General features: G+C 32.7%; 1 long non-coding RNA gene across 1 annotated transcript; it reads left to right on the top strand.

Annotated features, from left to right (window-relative positions):
- The first annotated feature begins 3,889 nt into the window (after window positions 1-3,889).
- Window positions 3,890-5,305, top strand: LOC128286655 (uncharacterized). The gene is made up of 2 exons (XR_008277274.1): window positions 3,890-3,935; window positions 5,123-5,305. It is a non-coding gene; the product is annotated as an uncharacterized LOC128286655 (long non-coding RNA).
- The last annotated feature ends 17,580 nt before the right edge of the window (window positions 5,306-22,885 follow it).

Below are 22,885 nucleotides of genomic sequence, written 5' to 3'. Positions count from 1 at the left end.
ATGTTTTGAGATTGGATTTGGGCTTAGACCCAACAGTCGCTATTGTTTTGGGCTCGAAAGGGCTTGTTGCACACCGAGTTTCCAAACTCACCCTTTTCCTTAACCTTGCGGTGAGCCTTGATGTGGGGACTTGGTGGGGGGATTCAGAGTGGCTACGGTGATTGTCTTTGGACTTTTAAATAAGCGTCGGTTTTCTTTAAATTTCCTTTAAATATTATTTATTTTGGGTTGTAATAAGGCCATTTTAACTTTCCTTTTATTTCTTTTCGGATTACTTTAATTTTAATAACTTTAAACACAGTTGATAATTATTCAAATGGGCTAGACTTAGGACGTGTTTTCAAAATGATACTTGTTTTCAAAATATCTCAACACCACGATTAATCGATTTATCAAAGATGTCCACTTAAACAAATTTAAACTCGATATGACAAAGTGTGGCTATGGTTGTGGGCATGTCTAGGATTGGATCCAATTAAAGAGCTTGGTACTTAAGCGACCTTCATGGCTCACCTCCTCTATCTCGGATACCTACGGTGCCCACTTCCATACACTTTGTTAACTCAACAAAATATATGGTTTTAAACACTAAAAAGCGGGCGTGGGTATTCAACTCCAATGTGGCACGTCAAATTCGCCATAACGTCTGGGCCGAGTTTGGGGTGTTACAATTAGTGGTATCAGAGCCTAGGTTGCAACAACTCGGCTGTGGATCGGGTCCAAAATTTTTTCAAAACTTTATGCCAAAAAGGGTATTTTTGGAAAAACCTGACTTTTGAAAACAAATTTTTGTTTAAAGGAGATAATCTCCGAACTTGTTTTTTTTATGATTGAAAAATGGATTTCAAAAAGTTTAAATCTTTTGAGTTCATCTTAAAACTGAGGAGGTGGCATACTGAATCCCCGGCACCAAGTCTGTAAGTACTTTTTTTCCTATCTTGTAATGCAATTGAAATAATCTTGTAGTTAGAATCGAGCCTTTTGATATGAAACTATAGATAGGGTAGAACTAAAACCCTAAAAGATTGAAACCGTGGTTAGGATATGATTCTATAAGAACAAAAACTTGAAAATACTCTCTCGCATAAGACATATGAATAAATAGTAAAACTTTTGAGATCTTTGTAGTTATTTGATATGTGTCTTGGTAATGTAGAGTATTGATATGGATTCGAGGGTAAGCAAAGTCCGCCAACTTGGTAGCGGTAACTTCGGAGCTTGGTCTTGAGGCACTTGCCGAGATAGTAAGGAAAGTGGTAGAGAAGTATTGGATACCAAAATTAAGGAAATTAGGGAAACGCTTCAAGTAGGGTGCTTGGAGTGTAAGAAAAGGAAGGATTCTAGTTCTTAGAAAATGTGAAACATGTTACTAAGACGACCAAACTATCCAATCTGCAAAGACCGCAACCGACGTCATCCGGGTGAATGCCATAGGAAGACAGGAGCATGTCTTAGATGTGGGTCCAAGGAGCATCGAGCTTGGGATCGCCAAGTTTATTTTATTTAAATATGTGTTATGAATTGTATGCGTGCTTGATAAATGTTTCTTTACTTTGGTAATTAGATGTTCTGGGTTGTACTAAGAATTATTTTTAATTAGAGTGCGTAGCGGAAGCATAGAGGTTTGACTTGAGTAATACGGTTAGTTGATAGTTGGAAATTTCGAGGACGAAATTTCTTTAAGGGGAGTAGAATTGTAACACCCTAATTTGGGCCTAGAAGTATTGGGCCTTGAGTGTGGGTCCGTAAAGAGGTTTTATATAGGTATTTAATTGTGCAATGAAATAACACAATTAAATGTTTGCTATTAGTGGTTAATGGCTTTGAGAAGTGTTGGAGAAATCTTGGGTTCAAACTTGGGCTTTAGCAAAAATTTTGGTATTAAGTGAAAAAAAAAACTTGGATGCTTGGATGAGGGTTTTTAAATTATTGTGTTAAATAAATGACACAAGGAAGCTTGTAGTCTAGTGGTTGTGGTGTCATTAAGGTTGTATGGGAGCCTGGGTTCAACCCTTGGCTCTTGCAATTTATTTTGTTTTTTAAAGGAACCTGGACTTTGGCCTTTAGACCTTATAATTAATTGGGGATAAAATATGACACAAAAAGCCTTGTGGCTTAGTGGCAAGTAGCATGTGGAGCATTTAAGGGAGGCATAGGTTGAATCCCATGGCAAGGAAAGAGCATTTATTTTGCTAACAGTGGCAAGAGTTGGTGTTGAATTTAAACTCTAATGTTGGAGGATCCCACATCGAAGCTAATATAAGAGTGGTTGTGAAGTCGGCTTTAAATAGAGGAACCATGAAGAGAGTAAATGTACCTTTCTTGGTCGATCCCTTTCATTGTATGGCGTGCTCGTTTGGGTTGGGCATCGGCTAAGAGTGCTCGGAGTGTGGATTAACTCCGTCTCCTATCGGTGTGTATTTATCACTACTCTTGTTGTTGGATGGCTACTTGGCCGCGATGGTAGAAAGGGGCCATGTGGGCCCAATGGGCCTCACGGCCCAATTGGATAAGTTGTTTGATTGTGTAGTAAATATTGGACTAGGCTAGGTGAATCGCATATCTGTGGCTAGGTTTGGGCTAAAAGGGCCACACGAGTGTGGGCCCATTTGGGCCGAGAATAGGCTTTAGGCCCATTCGTGTTGTTATCCATGTTTAGAATACTTTAGTTTACCAATTCTTGAAATGCCCTCGACTTGTAAAATTACCAAAGTACTCCGATTTACGAAATTACCGCTTTTACCCTCAGTTTATAGAATTATTGTTTTACCCTCGATTTGTAAAATTACCGTTTTACCCTCGATTTATAGAATTACCGTTTTACCCTCAGTTTACAGAATTACTATTTTACCCTCGATTTACGAAATTCTTGTTTTACCCTCGGTTCTGTAATTATTGTTTTACCCTTGATTTACGTAATTACTATTTTACCCTCGATTTATAGAATTACCGCTTTTACCCTCGATTTGTAAAATTACCGTTTTACCCTCGATTCTGTAATTACTGTTTTACCCTCGGTTCTGTAATTACTATTTTACCCTCGATTTATAGAATTACCGTTTTACCCTAATTTACATAATTACCATTTTACCCCGATTTACATAATTATCGTTTTACCCTCGATTCTGAAATTCTTGTTTTACCCTTGATTTACTGAAATTCTTGTTTTACCCTCGATTTACAAAATTACTAAAATACCCTTGGTTTGTGAAATTACCGCAATACCTCAATTTGTAAAACTACCAAAATACCCTCGTATGGTAAAATGACGAATATGCCCTTATGTTCCGTATGACCGATGTGCTTAGGATTTACATATATTGATATTGGATTAGTTAAGTTTGAGTGACAATGGTGGTTATCGTGGCGATTGATTTTGGAAACGTTTCAACTTCAACCCATAACAGTGTGTACTAACCTCTAAATAGCTTAGTTTAATATTTCTTTGAAAAGTCAAAGCTTCATATTTTAGTGATTCGGAATTAATATTTAGATCTATTTTCTCACGACGCTTTAAGTTGGATTCACAAAGGATATGGGGTAGGAAGGTATTTGGAACGTTCTTCAATGAGTAGATCTCTTGGTAAGTATTCAACCTTCTTTCCATTTGTATCTTGTGGTTTAAGAAAAGTGAAAACCCTCTCGTCGACTAAGGCTAAAAGGGTTTTGGTGTTATTTGGTTTGTTGGTACTAGTGAGGATTAAAGGCTACCGATCGAGGAGTGTGTGAAAAGCTTGGATCATCGGAGTGACTAAATCTAGTCATCAACTTGGCAAAGGTATGAACCCAAGGGCCATTGTGGATGGTGGCGAATGTGTAAGTGATGATAATAGGTAGTTTTCGATTTGGTTTAATATTAACATGGTCTAATCTATAAGTGGTTGATTATAGGAGAAATCGCATAGGAGATCTCGTCAAGGAATATCGCAAATCAGGTGTGTAACGAACCCTTTTTCATAGCTTAAAGTGATAAATGCCGAAAAGCCGAAATGCCGAAATTCTGGCATTTCGAGGACTTGTGAGCAAGCGAACGCTCACTAGTTAGTTAGAATCGATGAGATGATGATCGAGAACGATGGAAACGGGTAAGAATGTGATTTTGGCGTTCTTGGTAAGTTGGGCCTCGAGGGGTCAAGTGGGGCCCATTGGGCTTTCGGGCCCATTTGGGTAAAATTGGTAGAAAACGAAATCTGTTATATGGCATGATAAGACCGTTAAAACCGTTATGGAATATAGGCTAAATGGGCCTAGATGACGAAATTGGCTAAGTAGGGCCCATTAGGGTTTTAGGCCCAATAACTCGATTTCGCTAAAAATAGGCCGAATCACTGTTTGCACCCATGGATTGTTAGTAATCGTTAATGAACATGGAAACCCTAATTTTGGTAAAATTATGAGATTACCCTTATACCATGAAAATGACCGTTTTGCCCCTAGGTAAAATGACCATTATACCCCTAGGGTTTATGTATGATTTTAATACATGGGATTTTGATAAATATGGTATGTATGAGATGCACATGACATGTATGATATGCACATGATATGTATGATATGCACATGATGTAATCATAACGCATTGGGTTGGGTTTTATATGGATGGAGGAAGTGAAAAGGGCTTATGCCCTGTTATCAAAAGGGCTTATGCCCGCTTATAAAAGGGCTTATGCCCCGCTTATTGAAAGGGCTTTTGCCCAGTTATTAAAAGAGGCTAGGCCTCCAGGTTATATGATAAAGCAACTATCTTTGCCGATGGAGAGTATGGCGGGGTGGGTCGAGTTAATCCCCACATGGTGTGTTGGTTGGTACGGGTGGAGAGTAGCGGATGGTGGGTTGAGTAGTCTCCCCAAATGGGTTGCATTCTTTCATTGAAATTATATGTGATATTGAAATGGGCCTAAGGGCCATACCGTTTACAGTAAAGGCTTCGGCCCAATAATATGAAATTTTGAAAAGGCTTCGGCCCAGTGTTATGAGATATGAAATATGAAAAGGGCTATGGCCCAGTACATGTTTTGAGATTGGATTTGGGCTTAGACCCAACAGTCGCTATTGTTTTGGGCTCGAAGGGGCTTGTTGCACACTGAGTTTCCAAACTCACCCCCTTTCCTTAACCTTGCAGGTGAGCCTTGATGTGGGGACTTGGGCCGGAGGGGATTCAGAGTGGCCACGGTGATTGTCTTTGGACTTTTAAATAAGTGTCGGTTTTCTTTAAATTTCCTTTAAATATTATTTATTTTTGGGTTGTAATAAGGCCATTTTAACTTTCCTTTTATTTCTTTTGGGATTACTTTAATTTTAATAACTTTAAACCTGGTTGATAATTATTCAAATGGGCTAGACTTAGGACGTGTTTTCAAAATGATACTTGTTTTCAAAATATCTCAACACCACGATTAATCGATTTATCAAAGATGTCCACTTAAACAAATTTAAACTCGATATGACAAAGTGTGGCTATGGTTGTGGGCATGTCTAGGATTGGATCCAATTAAAGAGCTTGGTACTTAAGCAGCCTTCATGGCTCACCTCCTCTATCTCGGATACCTACCTGGTGCCCAGCTTCCATACACTTTGTTAACTCAACAAAATATATGGTTTTAAAACACTAAAAACGGAACGTGGGTATTCAACTCCAATGTGGCACGTCAAATTCGGCCATAACGTCTGGGCCGGGTTTGGGGTGTTACAGATGGTTTTAGAACCATGAATTTGAAGTCAAAAAAATTTATTCTGATTAAGTTTTAAGGTTTATTTATTGATTAAAATATTGTGTAAAAATATCGTTAAGTAATTTTACTGATAAAGTGCTTAATTGGACTTTTAGGACTAAATTTCAAAAGTTGCAAAATATGTGTTCTAATTCATAAGTATTTGATTGAATTGGGGGTTTAAAGAGGAGGTACTTAAATGGTAATTAGACCATTATATTTTGTTTGGACAAAAATGGGCATGAATAGGACAAAATTTTAAAGAAAGGCCTTAAGGGCATTTTAGTCATTGGTAATTAAAAGAAATAAAAAGAGAAAATAAAGCCAAAATTGACTCATCTTTTTCATGGAGGCCGAAATTAGCATGGGGGAAGCCATGTCTAGGGTTTTCAAGCTTTCCAAGCTCAATAGTAAGTCCGTTCTAGCCCCGTTTTTCAAGTTCTTTACGATTTTAGAATCCCGGTAACTTGATTAAGCTTATTCTAGCAATAATTTAAGCTAGGGTTCATATTTGGAAAAATACTCATAGGTGAAATGTGTTTATTTTGATGTTTTATGGTAGAATATGAAGGCTGAAATTATGTTAAACAACTTTTGCTAAGCGGTTTTAAGCAAAAATGAGTAAAACGGCTTAATCGGTAAAAGTTGTTATTGTTCATAACTATGTGTTAGAGTGAGAATTTGATGTTGCCATAGAAGGGAAAAATGATCAGCATGTCATAAAAGATAGGAATAAGGGATGAAGTTTAATTCTCGAGCCTAGGGGCAAAAGTGTAAATATGCAAAAGTTTAGGGGCAAAATTGTAATTTTTCCAAAATTTGAGTTAAGGACTGTTTTGAATAGTACATTAATTAAATAAGTAAAATATGATGTTTTAGATCCCGGAAAATGAGATTTGAATCTAGAATGGGAGAAAAATTGAAAATCAGGAAAGTTGGTAAAATGACCATTTTAGTATCGAGGTAAGTTCATATGTATAATAAGCATTAATTTATGCATGTTTCAATGTAAAATTGATATATTTACTATGATTGCCGAGGTGTTGAAAGTAAGTATAGTTATGATGATTTAAATGTTCAATATTAATTCGACATGGAAATGAGAAAGTATGTAAGTTTGTATGTAAATAATACATTATCTTTATTATGTTTTTGTATTTCAGCATATTGTATGTATTGTAGCTGATTTTTGAATCATAATTGACTATTGGAAGTATGGAATCAAGTATTAGAAAGAGAGAAAAATCCCGGTTGAACCTTCAGAAAGATTGGATGATACAGATGGTATGTAGCTAGGTCACATGTATGGTGCTGAGTGCACATCATGTGTACAAGAGAGCTACGGGATATATGTAGCTAGGTCGCATGTGTGGTTCCAGGTGAAGGACACCACAAGAGAGCTACGAGATAAACTGGTTAGGTCACATGTGTGGTATTAAGTGTTCATCATGTGTACAAGAGAGCCAAAATTATGCGTACAATCGAGCTAGGTCACATGAGTGGTGCTAAGTGAAGGCCACTATGTGTACAAGAGAGCTTTGATTTTAAAGGTGGGTCAAAGTGCGATACCATCAGCAGATCTCATTATTATTCAAGCGTTCAACTGGGAAATTGATTAAATGAAATTGTGTATGACTTTGTGATGATAAGTGTAAGTATATACATGTGTAACTTATGAGCAATATGCTCGATATGTGATTGGAAATTGGAAAGATTGTTATGGGAAAGTGATGAATATAATTGAAGTGTGAAAGATCAAAATTGACAATAAAACTGTTCTGGATAGTTGCAGTTACGTGAATCTAAAAATTTACCAAAAATAGTAGAAATTGAATCAAAGATTGAATGAGATATAAAATTAGAGCTTAATGAGTCTATTTTTATATAACAGAAACAGAGTAAGTAAAGGAATTCTAAATTATGAGATATTTAAGTTTTTGAGAGACTAGTTCAGAATGACTACGTGATCCCCTATTCTGACTTGAAAAAATCATTAAAAATTGTACAAAAATAATTATGGGATATAATTTATATGCTTGAAATCCTTAATGAGTTTATTTTCAAATGAAATAAACTAGAACATCCTTTGAATTCTGTACGAGGAGAAAATTGATTCGTAGTGAAGAGTGGTCAGAACAGTTGAGCAGTGAAATAGGGGTAACTTCAATGAATAAACTGTACTAATTGGCTAGACCAAAAATTCTAAAAATTTTATGGTAAGAATATATGTGAATCTAGTTTCAAGGAAAATTAATGGTTTGTAATTTTGAGTCCTGTAGCTCCAGAAATAAATAATTTAGTTTCTGGTATTCTACTAGACAGCTTATTTTGAACCTGTTTATGATTGTAATAGTGAAAGTATGTGTGTTTGTGATGGTAATATTCCGGGAACATATTGTGACTTTGTTTAAAGTATGATAATGTATTGATTATTAATAAAGTATGATAATGTATTGATTATTAATATTTACATACTTACTTACTAAGCTATAATGCTTACTCCCTTCCTTTCCTTTTTCATATAGTGTCGAAGATGTTAGCTCGAGTTGGAGGTCGCCAGAGGTTAAATCACACTATCAAACCATTGATCGATATATAAAGGTTTTAAAGTATTTTAAGTCTTTGGCATGTATGGAGACTCGTTTAATTGTTATTAAGTTGCTAGGAATTGGTTTAAAATACTGACCTATATTATTTGAAGGTCTCTATTTTATAAAGTCATTTAATGTAGATAGTCTTGATTATGTTATTAATTAAATGATGCAATTTATGAATGTGCATGCTTGCCTATGTGTGTGGTTGAATTAAAGCATGATATGGGCCTTGTAAGCTCTTTTTAAGGGACAACTTGAATGTGTTTGAAAAAAGTTTTAAATTAGAGTGAAATTATGAACCGGTTTTTATACGATGATTAGTGATTAAGTCCGGTAATGCCTCGTACCTTGTTTCGGTGTCGAACACGGGTAAGGGGTGTTACAAAAAATTTTTAAGAGTTCAAAGTAAGGATTGAAAATTTTCTCTTAGACTTCATTTGAGAAATTTTTTTATCAATTTTATTCAATTTTAACTTTTATTCAAAAATACTTTAATTTGTTATATCAAAAATATTATCAAATAAAGCTTAGCTTAACAATCTCCCCTTTTTATATAACTAAACATTTGGTATATTTGTTTTTGAATAAATTGCTCCCCTTTAATAAAAGTCACTTTCAATTTAAGGCCTAAATATAAAATTGACATAAATTCAAAATTTTACATTCATTTTTACTTTGAAGAAAATTGTCACATAATTTGCATAAAGATAATTTAATTTAGTACAATATCAATCAATTTACCTCTACTTCCTCCTGTTTTTGGTATATCATAAAAGACAAATAAAGCTTTAGGAGAAAAAAGATGGTTAGTTCAAGATTATATATAAAAATAAAGAAATAATGAACTAACATAAAAAAATTACCAAAGTTTCTTATAATACTAATAAAAAAAAGTAAGGTTCAGAAAGCCATAGTCATAGGAAATAAGCAAAAGTAATGGTGCAAATGTTATGAATAATGATATGAAGATGAAACTTAAAAATCTACTCTAATTGTCACCATGAGGAGAAAATGGAAGTGTTGAAGGAAAATGAGTGAGGAGAGATGTCATTTGCATCTCTAACATCGACAATCGAGAGTTAACCTCATCTCTAACTTCTCAAGGATGGCATCATTAATATCGGATGAGCGTTGAACAGCTTGAGATGAAGTAGCCATGATTATTTTTGTACAATTTCTAGTGATTTTCCCAAGTCAGAATAGAAGATTCCAAATTCATTCTACTCTGTCTCACAAGAATTAAAACATCTCGAAATGTGAGATTTCTCTGCTTACAAACTTTCCTTTATATGAAACTAGGCTCATTAAGCTTTAATTCCATATCTTATTCAACCTTTTATTTGACTTCCACAATTTTTGGTGGATTTTCAAAATAGGACTACTGCTGCTGTCCAAACTATTTTAGTGCAGCAAAATGATAATCAACATAAGATTGCCATAAAAATTATTCACATATGAATCACTCATTCATTTACATTCTTATCACAAGTCCATTTCATTTCACATGTCAAACATATGTTCATGGGTTTCGAGTACGTACCTGTGCTATCATTTAGCACAACACTCGTCTAAACATGACAATTCATATGCATCATAATACTGCCATATAATATAAATGGTGTATCATGGTAAGGAATCTTTATTTCATTTTTCATATCAAACTCGCTGAATTTCTCAGAATCTCAATGGATATCCCATTCACCGTCAATTCATACAAGTGATCATTTCAAGTATGCGCCCCCGCCAACCTCGTTCCTACGGCGGGATTACCAGTCCAGGCTAAATCCCCCGTAATATAAACTCATAGAATGTCGTCGGGATTACCAGTCCAAGTTAAATCCCTTGCAACGAAAACTACCCTATGAGTTTGGATCTGAATTACCAGTCCAAGCTAAATTCAGACCCAAATCCGGGCTAAATCCATTCCAGCACACATATTCTTTGGGAGGCTAGATCACTTTACAAGTTCATGTCCGTCAATTCGTATTTTCCCTTTCTAAAGAGCACACTTCCGTGAACCTCCTTTCTTATAGTGGAATTACTAGTCCAGGTTAAATCCCCTGTAACGACATATGCTCTAATGAGCTCGGATCTGAATTACCAGTCCTGGCTAAATTCAGATCCTAATTGGAGTACCCGTCCGGGCTAAATCTGTTTACACATATTCTTCGAGAGGGCTATATAGGGATTGGATCACCCATTCGGGCTAGATCCTTTTTGCTGTCAATTCTTTTTTAAGAGAATCTATAGAGTATCCTTTTTATTCAACTGGGGTATTTAATCCCCTTTCCATCCATTTATATCCATGTCTCATAATATCATTCATGTTTTCATGGTAACAATTAACATATAATACATGAAACATTAAAACACATAATACATGGTAGAAATGAAATATTTACATTTCAAATTATATCAAGGTATTAGAGATATCATACAATGTCACATTAATTATGCACTTACTAATCATGTATCATTATTCTCTTGAATTTCATGCATCATTGTTTCATATCATATTTTGACATCATGAACTCATTCCATCACCTTTCAATGTATTCACTCATGCCATTCATACAATGACAATAAGGGATTTTTAATTTAAACAAGAATTGCATTATTATTGACACACGAACAACTTTCCTCGATTCTGAGTACGACTAATTATTTCGAATTAGTCCTTAACCTCGTTCAACCTCGTTCTAAGCCCGAATCTTGTATTCTTGATCTAACATTAAAAATATAGCTCATTTATTACTCACATTATTCAAGTGGGTCCATAATTCATACTTTTACAAATTTACATTTTGACCCCTAAACTTTCACTTATTTACACTTTGGCCCCTAGGCTCGTAAAATGATTTTTATTCAATTTCCTTGCATTTTAAGCCTAGGAGAATCAATTTCATAGCTTTAGCAGCCCCCAATTTCCACTAAATCACCCTTTTATGACCAATTTTATAAGTTTTGCAAAACGGTCCTTTCAGATGTTTTCATCGAAAATCACTTAGTAAAAGTTGTTTCTCTAACCATAAACATGCATAATCTACCATTAAACCTCAAAATACCAGCATGCCACTCATGGGTAAATTTTTAAACATAAACCCTAACTCAAAATAATGGTAGAAATAGGTAAATCGGGTTACCAAGACTTTAAAAATGTAAAGAATATTAAAAATGAGGCTTGGGATCACTTACAAATGAGCTTGGAAGCTTGAACCAAACCCTAGCCATGGTTTCCATGGTATTTTTGACTGGATGAAGAAGATGGCCATGAATTTTGGCTTATTTTCCCTTTTTATTATTTTAATTACTAAAAGACTAAAATGCACCTAACTTAGAAATATTCTATTTCACCCATTTCATGTCTATTTTTGTCCAAATATTTAACCAATGGTTTAATTACCATACAAGGGCCTCCAATATAAAATTTCATATCAATTGGGCACCTCTAGCATGTAGAACTCAACTTTTGCACTTTTTACAATTTAGTCCTTTTGACCAAATTGAGTGCCCAAATGTCAAAAAATTTGAACGAGATTTTCATGAAATCATTCCGTGAAATTGTAGACCATAAAAATATAATAAAAATGAATTTTATTACGTCAAATTTGTGGTCCTAAAACCACTATTTCGATTAGGCCCTATTTCGGGATGTTATAGAAAAACACTTTGAAACCACATTTTTACTAAAAATCCCAAAATTCACCATTAACAAGTCTATTTTCGGCTTTTAATCAAAACATGTGATTTAATGACTAATAATTTAGTTTTAAAGATTAATTAACATTAGAAACTAATGGGTAGACGAATGGTTACCTTTGATGGAAGAAAAACGAAGATTTGCCAAAAACCTAGAAAACTCACAAGTGAAGAAGAAGATGAAATCTGTGGAGTTTTGACATGTTTTCTTGAAGATTTATGAAGGTTTAATACTTGGGGAATGATGAAAGTCAAAAGAGTAAAGATTTTCCAAAGAAAATTGATGATGAGAGGTTGGGAGAGCAATGGGCAACACTAAGAAGCAAAAGAGAAGAAATAACGTGAAAATTGTAGGTGGGGGTGATTTTTAAAAATTAGTAAAACCAGAACATAAATGCTTACATTTTTTTTCTATTACAAATCATTCCTTTCTCTAAAATTTTAGGGTGTTACACTCCTTACATTAGCTTGAAAGTTCTTAACAAAGAAGATCATTAGTACAACCAAAAATGATATCATCAACATATATTTGAACTACTAATAAATCATTGTCTTTTCTTTTAATAAAAAAATGTTTAGTCAACCTTCCTTTTTTTGAAACATTTTCCAACAAGAAAATTTGATAATCTTTTTGTAACACCCCCTAACCCTAAACCGTCGCTGGAACAGGGTTACGAGACATTACCAAACATATCAGAAAATTTACAAATAATTCTTAAATAAATAACAAACATATTATAATATAATCATAAATTCATATAAAACTTTTGCTAATTGACTTCATTTAAAAAAAAACTCAATATAACCCCTTTATAAATATTTAACCTTCCCTGTAATTTCAAATTGCAACCAATTCGAAACCAATATCACAATCCATACAATTTCTTATTCAAATACACCTAAACATAACTTAAACATCAACTTAGTAATTTACTAAATAAGCATTCGCATATATTGTTTAATTTAATAAGCTTCATTCATTCTATTTCAACTTGTTACCAACTATACCAAATATGTTATGATAATTCTATTTCCATTTCATTAAACCAAGTATCAAAATAAAATTTTAGTATCAATTTCAACCAAAAGCATAAGACATTTTCAAGTGACCAATATAATACCCTAGTACATGCCACTTTACCAAAAGAAAAATTACATCACCAAATTTTGTGCTGGAGTCGAGATCACTCTGGATGTTGAACCGGGACCTTAATTTCCACTAACTCGTGCACAGAAAAAATCATACGCTGAGTATTTTATACTCAATGGTATTACTATAATTCAAATTATAATATAATAACCAAGTAAATTAAATCATTTAACTTTAAAATTTACTAGACTAATTCATATATAACTTCCATATCTCAATATTTACAATTCAATTTGGTTTTTCATTTGTTAACATCATATACTATTACATTGAGCCATTATTTATCTCATGAACATTTAGTTCATGCTTTCTATTCACATTTTCATATTCAATTCACATTTTCAAATCATATTCCACATTCACGTTTCTTTTCAATGTCTGAATTGATTCATTTCGTTTGATTTAACTTTTCATTTAATTACCCCTATTAACAGACTCGGACTTTGGCGGATACACAGATCCAACCAAATACACCAAATTGTCACCCAGTGCCTTATCGGATAGTTCAAAGCAATATTTGACACCCAGTGTCTCATCGGCCTAGCCGAAGTAAAGTGGTACCCAGTACCTCATCGAATCTATCCGAAGTAAAACAGTGACACCCAGTGTCTCATTGACTCGAGGTCGAAGTATCCCTGAACTCTTCCAATCCTATGGCATGCCAACTATATCCGACTCAGCCCGACTAGTTAATAGGGTATTTAGTTCACTTTCTTAATTCAATATCACTTTCAATTCATTTACGAATCAATTCAATTTCACTTTTCATAAATATACAATTCAATATCAATACTTATCCATCATCAATTCAATTTCCTTTTCAATTCCATAATAATACTTACCTCATAATTTACTTACCATACATATAATTAAATATTTAACATTTAATAAAATAACTTGAATTATAGTAATACAAACCCGATTTGTTCGATTACTTTCCGACAACTTTTTCCTTTCCTTTAAGTGCCGATGCCTAGGGTTCTTTGTTAGCTACGGAAATTAAAATAATTATACTATTAATTACAACATTAATTATAATAAATAATTAAATTTCGAATCAATTCCTACCTTATTCCCAATTTAATCTTAACTACGTTTACTTACTTTCCTAATTCAATTCACTCTCTATTTCTATTCAAATTTTATCCAAACTCAAATTTAACTATTGAATTTCCAGCATATTTTCCTAATTTCTAATTTTCCTCAATTTAGTCCCTACAACATAAAACTTATAGCTTACTTCACAATTTTTATCATTTGATCAATTCTAATTTGAAATTCATTCAATTATATCCCTAATTCATCTTTTTGTTCAACATAAACTATACTTGAAAACCTATGAACTCTTATAATATCAACTTAATTTCAATAAAACCTTGTTTTAAAGCTTTTAAAACATCAAATTTAAGAGGAAAAGACTTAGTTTAGTTTAGCTTACCAAATAAACTTGAAGCTTCCAAATCTCAATTCTCCCTTTTTCTTTTCTTTCCCTTTTCCTTTCTTTCTTTTTCGTTTGTTCTCTATTTCTTCTTTCTCTTTTGTTTCCTTTTTATTTTATTATAGTTTATTTACTTATATTATTTATTAGCTTAACATATATTATATTTTTATTTTAAATATCTATTAAATATTCAATCATATATTCACATTTGTAAACCATCAATACCATACATTTGTCATATACTTAAGTTTCAAGTAAATAAATAAATATAATACAAATGTATATATTCTCATTATTACAATTGTCACTACTTAATTTGTTTATCATACAAAAATCTCACAATTTAATTATTTATCTCATATATATATATTAATTTAATAATAATAAATATCTATTTACTAATTAAATAAAATATTACAAATATACATACTTAAATTAATACACTTGTATTTTATCTTTACGACACTTAGCAAAATCATAATTTATTATCAACAAAAATCTTATACTAATTATTTTTAATTTAATAATAATAGATAATAAATAATAAATATCTTATGCTTAATTAATAAGCAAATTAAATCTATAAACTACAATTGTATACATATTTTAATTACACATGCATTATTTTATCACTATCCATTTGTCAAAATCATAACTTCTTTATCATATAAAAATCTTATAATATAATTATTTTAAATTAATTTAATACAATTTATAACTAAAATAATATATTTATAATTTATAACTTAACAAAATCTTAGATTTTTGTTTTAATGTTTGTTGGCTCATATACCAAATGTGGCTTAATTGCCCATTTGATCCTTTATGATTTCTTTTAATCTATAATTCAACTTTTACACCTTATTCTAGTCCTTTTATCTAATTATTCTTAATTAGACTAAATTCACCTAATTAAATCCTAATTAAGCACTCAACTAAACTCATAATTATTTCTAATAATTATTTATGACTTGGTTTACTAAGACGGAGGCCCTATAACTCACTTTTCTGGTGCCTGTGAATTTTGGGTCATTACACTTTCATACCAAGCTCTAGGAACTTGTTTCAAACCATATAAAGCTTTTGAAAGTTTGAAGACATGGTTTAGAAATTTTACACCTTCAAAACCAAGTGATTGTTCAACATACAATTATTCATTTATAAAGCCATTTTGAAAGCACAATTTTACATCCATTTGATATAATTTGAAATCATTAAAGCATGCAAAAGCTAAAAGCATCCTAATGGCTTCCATTCTAGCTACGGGAGCATATGTTGCATCAAAGTCTATTCCTTTCTCTTGAGTGAAACCTTGAGCAAGAAGCCTAGACTTGTTCCTTGTAATGTGTGGTTTGTGCAAATGTACAGATTCATTATAAAAAGTAATAAGTAAGTATAGAAGTTATCATCTCCACAAGAACTGCATATGTTAATCAATATTTTGCAAAATTAATATTAACAAATTGGTAAGAAAAACACAATAATTTTGAACGTTGAAAAAAATAAATGACTAGATGCAAAGTGATCCCTAATGCAAGTTAACCTAAATGCAAATGAAATGAATGGTTAAAATGGATGAGATGGATTTAGCAGTAGAATTCACAAGATTTTAACAATGATAACATGCATAGGCTAGAATAATTACATTTTTAACTTGGTTCATTTTCATCATGCTTACAATATTCCGAAAAAATAATCCAAGGCAACTTGATCTTTTATGATTTTGAAACAAAAATTAAGTCATTTTGGAATCTTGTACTTAGAGAAACATGCATTTTATTGATAATATTCAACTACGGTTTCTTAGAAGTCATGTGAAGTAACACGGACGGGTTAGTTTTGAAAAAAATTAATCACATAAACCTAAAAAATATGCAAGATAATAGAGCTCTTTTGAGTTATTATGAACCTTTAATTTAGTCGAGTTAGGATCTAAATTGAGTATGAACTTTTTAGTTATTGTGTCCATTAGTCATTGTTTGGTTAGGATCACTCAACTAATTCTAATGCATTCAAACACATATGAATGAAATACATACTTGAGTTTAATTGAAAATATGAACGATTGAGGCACAAAACAATATGAACATAACTCAAATAAACTTTATTAGATAAATGAAAGTATTCTACTAAACAAAATTAAGCTATCATCATTAATGAAAAAATAACAAAGCAATTTGCAAACATAATGAATAATTAAGGAAGAGCAAAAAGGAAGAAAGAACTTTTTGATAGTGTGATCACTAATCATGGAGGCTTCCTCCAACTCTCATAGATGCTCCTCCACAAACTGTTCCTTAAGGTGGCCGACCAAGAGAGTGTTTTTTCTCAAGGAATTGCTAACTAAGGAAAAGGGAAAATGGGGACGACTATGCTTGAAAGGAAAGAAATGTGATGAGAATGAAAAATGGAGAATGAATGTTAAGTGAGGGGTGCTTGAATACTGGAATGAAAGGGTTTATTTATAATAGAGGGATGGGTAGTAGGTTTGCTAAAAATAGCATTTTGAATTCAATGATATGCTCTCATTCTTGGCCGGTCGTATATTGTGGAAAGGAATGGTTTTTGGTTGCTTTATTCATGCATGAAATCATGCTTGAATCAAGCAAGGTGGTGGGAAGGGTAATTGTGAAGGGCTAATTTCTCAATGTTTTGCAACACACTTAGTTTGTTCAAATAAACACAGTTATTCAAGTAATAAGTAAGTAAATAAGTTAACGTCTCTATAGAGAATGTGTATGTTAATCAATTAATTATAAAATTATAAGTTAACAATTTGGTGATAAAAACACAATAATTTGAGTGATGATGATTAAACTAGATTAATTTAACTAGATGCAAAATTGATCCCTAATGCAATTTTAACTTGAGTATGCAAATTATCTAAATGTATGAATGAATTTAGTAGTAGAAACACAAATTCAACAATCAATAACATGAATATGCTAGGATAACTACATTAATCAACTTAATTCGTTTTCATCATGCTTAACAGGGTTCAAAAAACATTCCATGGCAACTCGATCTTTCATGAGTTTGGAAACCAAATTAAGTCCTTTTAGAATCTTTTACTTAGCGAAACATGCATTTTACTAATCATATTAAACTAAGGGTTTCTTATCATTTATGTGAAGTAACAAGGACGAGTTAGGTCTGAAATAGTTTAATCACATAAACCTAAAAATTGTGCAAGATAACAGAGCTTGTTAAAGTTATTAGAAAGCTTCAGTTTAGTCAGGTTAGGATCTAAACTAAGCATGCACTTTTCAATTATTACGTCATTAGCTGTTGTCTGGTTAGGACCAGTCAGCTAATTCTAATGCATCCAATCACGTATGAATGAAATACATACTTGAATTTGATTAAAAATATGATCGACTAAGGCACAAACACTTTAAGCTACCATTGAATTAATACAAATCTCATTAAGTTAATGTAATTAACCTATCTAAACAGATTTAAGCTACCATTATTGATGTCAAGATCACAAAGCACATTGCAAACATTATTAATTTAAAACAACAAGGGAAGAATAAACTTTATTTCAAGTCGGCAGTCTTGGGGACTCTAATTGAAGGTGTTTTCCTCTGCTCGTCCTATTGCAACTTTGCTAATGACTCCTCAAGGTCACCGGCCAAGAAATGACATCTTCAAGGCTTTTGCTAGCTAAAAACTAAGGGAAAATGGAATAATAGGCATGGTGGATGAAGAGAGCAAGAGAGGGAATGAATAATGTTGTGAAAATGAGAGATGAAGGGATGAGGAAAGGATGATTGAAAAAGGTGAGATAGGTGTGATATTTATACTTGAAGTAGGTGGGAGAGTTTACTAAAAATAGTATCAACAATCCCTTGGCTTTCTCCCTCTTATGGCTGACCATGATATGTGGAAGAGAAGGCAGTTTGGTTGCTTGATTCAAGCATGTTTTACAAGGGGTAGACGATTTCTCAAGCAAATCTTGTCTATCGATTTCCAATGTTCTTCCAAGTGTGAGGGCCTTTAAATAATTGTCCCAAAATTGATTTCTTGGCTGCCCAATTGTGGTTGATGAATTGGGCCTCTCTTCTCTTGAAGTGGACAGTTAATGACCCAACGAGCTTGTAGACTTGACCAGCATGTATCATTTTTTTTGTTAGGTCAAGGTGACATCTTGATGACCCATTAAGCTTGGTCTTGTCGTCCAATACATGAGAAAAATAGCTTATGTCCATGCAACATTATAATGAACTCAACTCTTTGGTCCCACTACACAAGTCAATTTAACATATTAATAAATAACATGAAATACTTAATTTTATGCAGAAAATCATATAAAAAGGCTCAAATTTGTATACTTTATAAATTCATGTCCATTATTAATATTTAAGTAAAATTCACTTAATTAATTAACAAATACTCAAGATTAATATTATTTTTAAGTAAAAAGGTGGTAAAAATTACTAGTAAAATCCTATATAATTTTGAGTTTACACATCCCTAATCTTAAACCATTGCTCGTCTCGAGTAATGTTCAGGCACAACAAAAAAAAATTGCTAAGGAAATTTTGCAATATGATTAAGCAACATCAATCTTTGCACAAAATCATGCATCAACAAAACCATGCTCACAAACTCTTTTTATTGACAAGCCGTTCATATGCAAACATTATTTCAAATTTTTTATTCTAAGTGTGGAAATATGCTAGAATAAGTCATGGAGTGCATGCTTTTCAAGATCATACATACCATTGACCATTCAATCAAAATTTATTATTAATAAAATAGAACAATCAAAAGGTTTAATTAATGGTCCTCATAAGTTAAACTTAGCAATTCCTCTCCACTAATGTAGTCGGTATAATCATCAAAATCAATAGGTCTTTTGGATGATTGTAATGAGGCTAGGCTCAAGGTAAGGATAAAAGAGAAGTGAATTTTTAGGTTCAATAGTCCTAACCTTAGCTTTACCTTGGATCAATTCGAGGTACATCTCTCCAACTAATGGGTTCTTCACCCTCCGAACTTAATTTTTAAGCACATGCCCAATATTTCTTAATACTTTGAGCTCTTTTCTTTGTTCTTTTTACTTGATATTCAAATATAACTCTCCCTTTCTATTTTTTTTGAATCACCTCTAAACATATGAAAAACGTGTACATCAGTTTGAATTTTTCCTTGATCTTTGCTTACCAAGAAAAGTATAGTTAAGATAGGTGCAAAATAGGATAAAATTTAAAAAGATGGTAACATGTATTATTATGTAGGTAAACAACAAAAATAGGATTTAAGGCTCAAATTAAGGTTTCAATGGTCGTATTCATATGGTAGGCTCAAAAGGCTCAAATGATTCAAAGAAAATATGCCTAAACCATGTTTAGATTCTTATGCCTTTTAGGATTTTGCCTCAAGAAAGTTTCTAAGTCAATTCTAAGGATTAAACCTTCATGCACGTCTATCTCGAAAGAATTTCAATTTTCATGGAAAAAGGCTACATTCGACCTAAGAACATAAAAGCATTCCATAACTCAAGATAGCAAAAAAAAAAAAACTCAAATAAAATCAGAAATCATACTTGCATTTGAGCTAACTTATGAACCAAAATTTTCTCTAAACATCATTTTATTTCAGTATACTTATGTGTAATCATTGAAAAAAAATTAAAATTCATGCTAACTACTATTCTAAACAAATTTCAAGCTAATATTGCCCTACCCTCACCCTAAAAAGAAACAATGTCCTCATTGTGTAATCAAAGTAATGAATGATAACTGAACATCAGGTAGGATAGCAAGAAAGAGAGGTGAGTCATGAAGGCTGCTTAAGTACCAAGTCTTTCTCAACAATCCAATCCTAGACATGTTCATTCATATAACAACACTACTTAGCTTTTTTTATTTATTAGAATAGAGGCATTGAATTGTATTTTATTCATGCTTGCAATTTTATTGTGTAAAAACTAAATACTAACTGCGAAAGTAAATAACAAAAACTACTAAGCCCCTTTTTTTAATTCGAATCATCGTCTAACACTTTCTCCTTTTCCTTCTTGGTCGCACTTGATCCCACAAGCTCTTCTTGCCATGGCTCGAAGATATGATCTATGGACTCAAAAATAAAACTATTAGAGATATTCTTAAAAGTATTTTGAATAGAATCATCTTTAATTTTTGCATAACCCCAATAGGCCTGTTGTTGTTTATGAATGAATTTCCCATATCCATCATAGTTGAAAATTCTAATTTCTTCATAGTATTTGAAGAATTAGGCTTTAACATGGTCAACTCAAGACTAAAACTCGGTTCTACTGGTTTAGCAACATTAGGATCCACCCTTGGTCCAAGGTTGTTTGGTTCTTCTTCAGATTCTGCTTCTTCAGTCTCCTCAACTAAGTCAGCTTCCGATTCAGATTTATTGGACGACTCGTTAGTTTCTAATTCGGTTGGTTCACTCAGTTCAATTGGGTTTAGCTCATAGACATTCTCCACTAACCTTTCAATATTATGGGCTGTGATGTAACCTTTAGCATTTTGGCCCTTCAAGTTTGCTTTTGATTTAACTTGATCCCTTAAGCAAAGTGAAGTAATCAATGATGGAAAGTAGGCACTTCCTACCTTCTTTCTAGCACAATCGTGGATCTCTTTGAGAGGAATTTTCCCAACATTGATAGAACTTTCTGTCATAATTGCATACAATAAAAGCATTCGATCCATTGAGATGGTGGAACTATGTGAGATAGGCATGATGCTATATTGAACAAAATAGAACCATACCTTAGCCACCGATTTTAGATATTCCCTTCTGCAAGAATGACTACTATACTTTCTTATAATCCATTGGGATCTTAAATTTGTAAGAACATTAAGCACTTGTTGAGGAAAATCTAAATTTATATTTGTCATCATGGCAAAGTACTCATATTCTTCTTCAGACAGATTAAACAAATCATTAATAGACTTAGAAGTAAGGGGTACCTTCTTTTTGTGAACAAGAACTTCAATAGCATCTGGCATGGTTAAGTTGGCATAGAATTCTTGAACTAACTCTTCTTTAGGTAGTGATTGCCCATCATAGAAATAATTCCAATTTAGGGCATTAATTATTTTGTTTTGAATTGGAAGGGGCACTACCTAATTGTCATTGCTCTCCAAATTGAAACATTTTTCCGGCATTATAGGTTGATTTTTGAAGATGGAATCAAACCTTTCTTTCACTTCCTCATCTTGAATTACAATTGGATTTTCAGCAGAGGTCTTGGAAGATCTAGTTCTTTTGTGAGACATGGTGATTTTTCTCGAAAAATAGCAGAATTTTGGCAACAGAGAAGGAAAAAAATTGGCAATGGATGGTAGCAATAGGTTTACGGTGGTGATAGGCTTACGATACTAATGGGACTGTGGTGGTGAAAGGCTTGTAGCGATGATAAGATTGCTCCGACCAGAGCTATGCAGCGATAATAGTAAGGCTCCAATAAAAGACTTACGATGGAAATAAGGAGGGTTTTGTGACAAGGGAAGGAAATTAGGGAGATTCTTCGGGATTTAAGGTCATCGACTAAGAGGAAAAAGAATAAGTGGCTAGGTTTTAAGCTAATTGCTTGAATGGTTGTGAAAAGTATGGTGGTAAAGAGGGGTTTATATAATAGTAAATTAGGGGAAACTTGTAGCAAAAATTTAGCTACAAGGATGGCTTGGGCGGCAAGGTGAGATGGAAAAGAAAGTGGTGGCAATAATAGGGTTTTGGGAACTCTTTGGACGGCAATGTGGGGTAAATTTTCTCCTCTTTGCTATTTCAGGCCTTAAGCCCAAACTATTTACAAATTGAACTGCTTAAAGTAAAATAAACTGATTAGTGCTTGGGCCAATTTGACCCCCTTATTAAACATAAACAAATAAAATTAACATTAAAAACAAGATGAAAATGAAGATAAAAATTTGAAGTTAATTAGAAAATTTCTTTTCAAAATATTAGATTTAATTAATTCCCAGGAAAGATTGGAGGGGTCACAAATGGTCCCGTTTAGGTTTCAATCTCCTTAGATAGAATTAATTAAATGTACTAATTCATGAAATAATTTCTAACTATTTATTAAAAAGTAAAAACATGTAAAATTAAAGGTCTATTAAATTGAGCAAATTAAATTGAATAAAGTTTGAATTCGCTCAATGTAACGCCCCAAAAATCTTTAATATTTATTTTCGTATGTTTGTGTTACACAAGTGTGTCTCTACTTTAGTGGTTAAGTGTCCTGGGAAGCGTCTGAGAAGTCTTAGGTTCAAGCCTTGGCTTGTACAAAAGTTTTGTTTTAAATGAA

This window comes from Gossypium arboreum, chromosome 13 (assembly GCF_025698485.1).
Source record: "Gossypium arboreum isolate Shixiya-1 chromosome 13, ASM2569848v2, whole genome shotgun sequence".
NCBI classification, from domain to species: domain Eukaryota; kingdom Viridiplantae; phylum Streptophyta; class Magnoliopsida; order Malvales; family Malvaceae; genus Gossypium; species Gossypium arboreum.
This window is presented reverse-complemented; position numbering and strand designations above follow the sequence as displayed.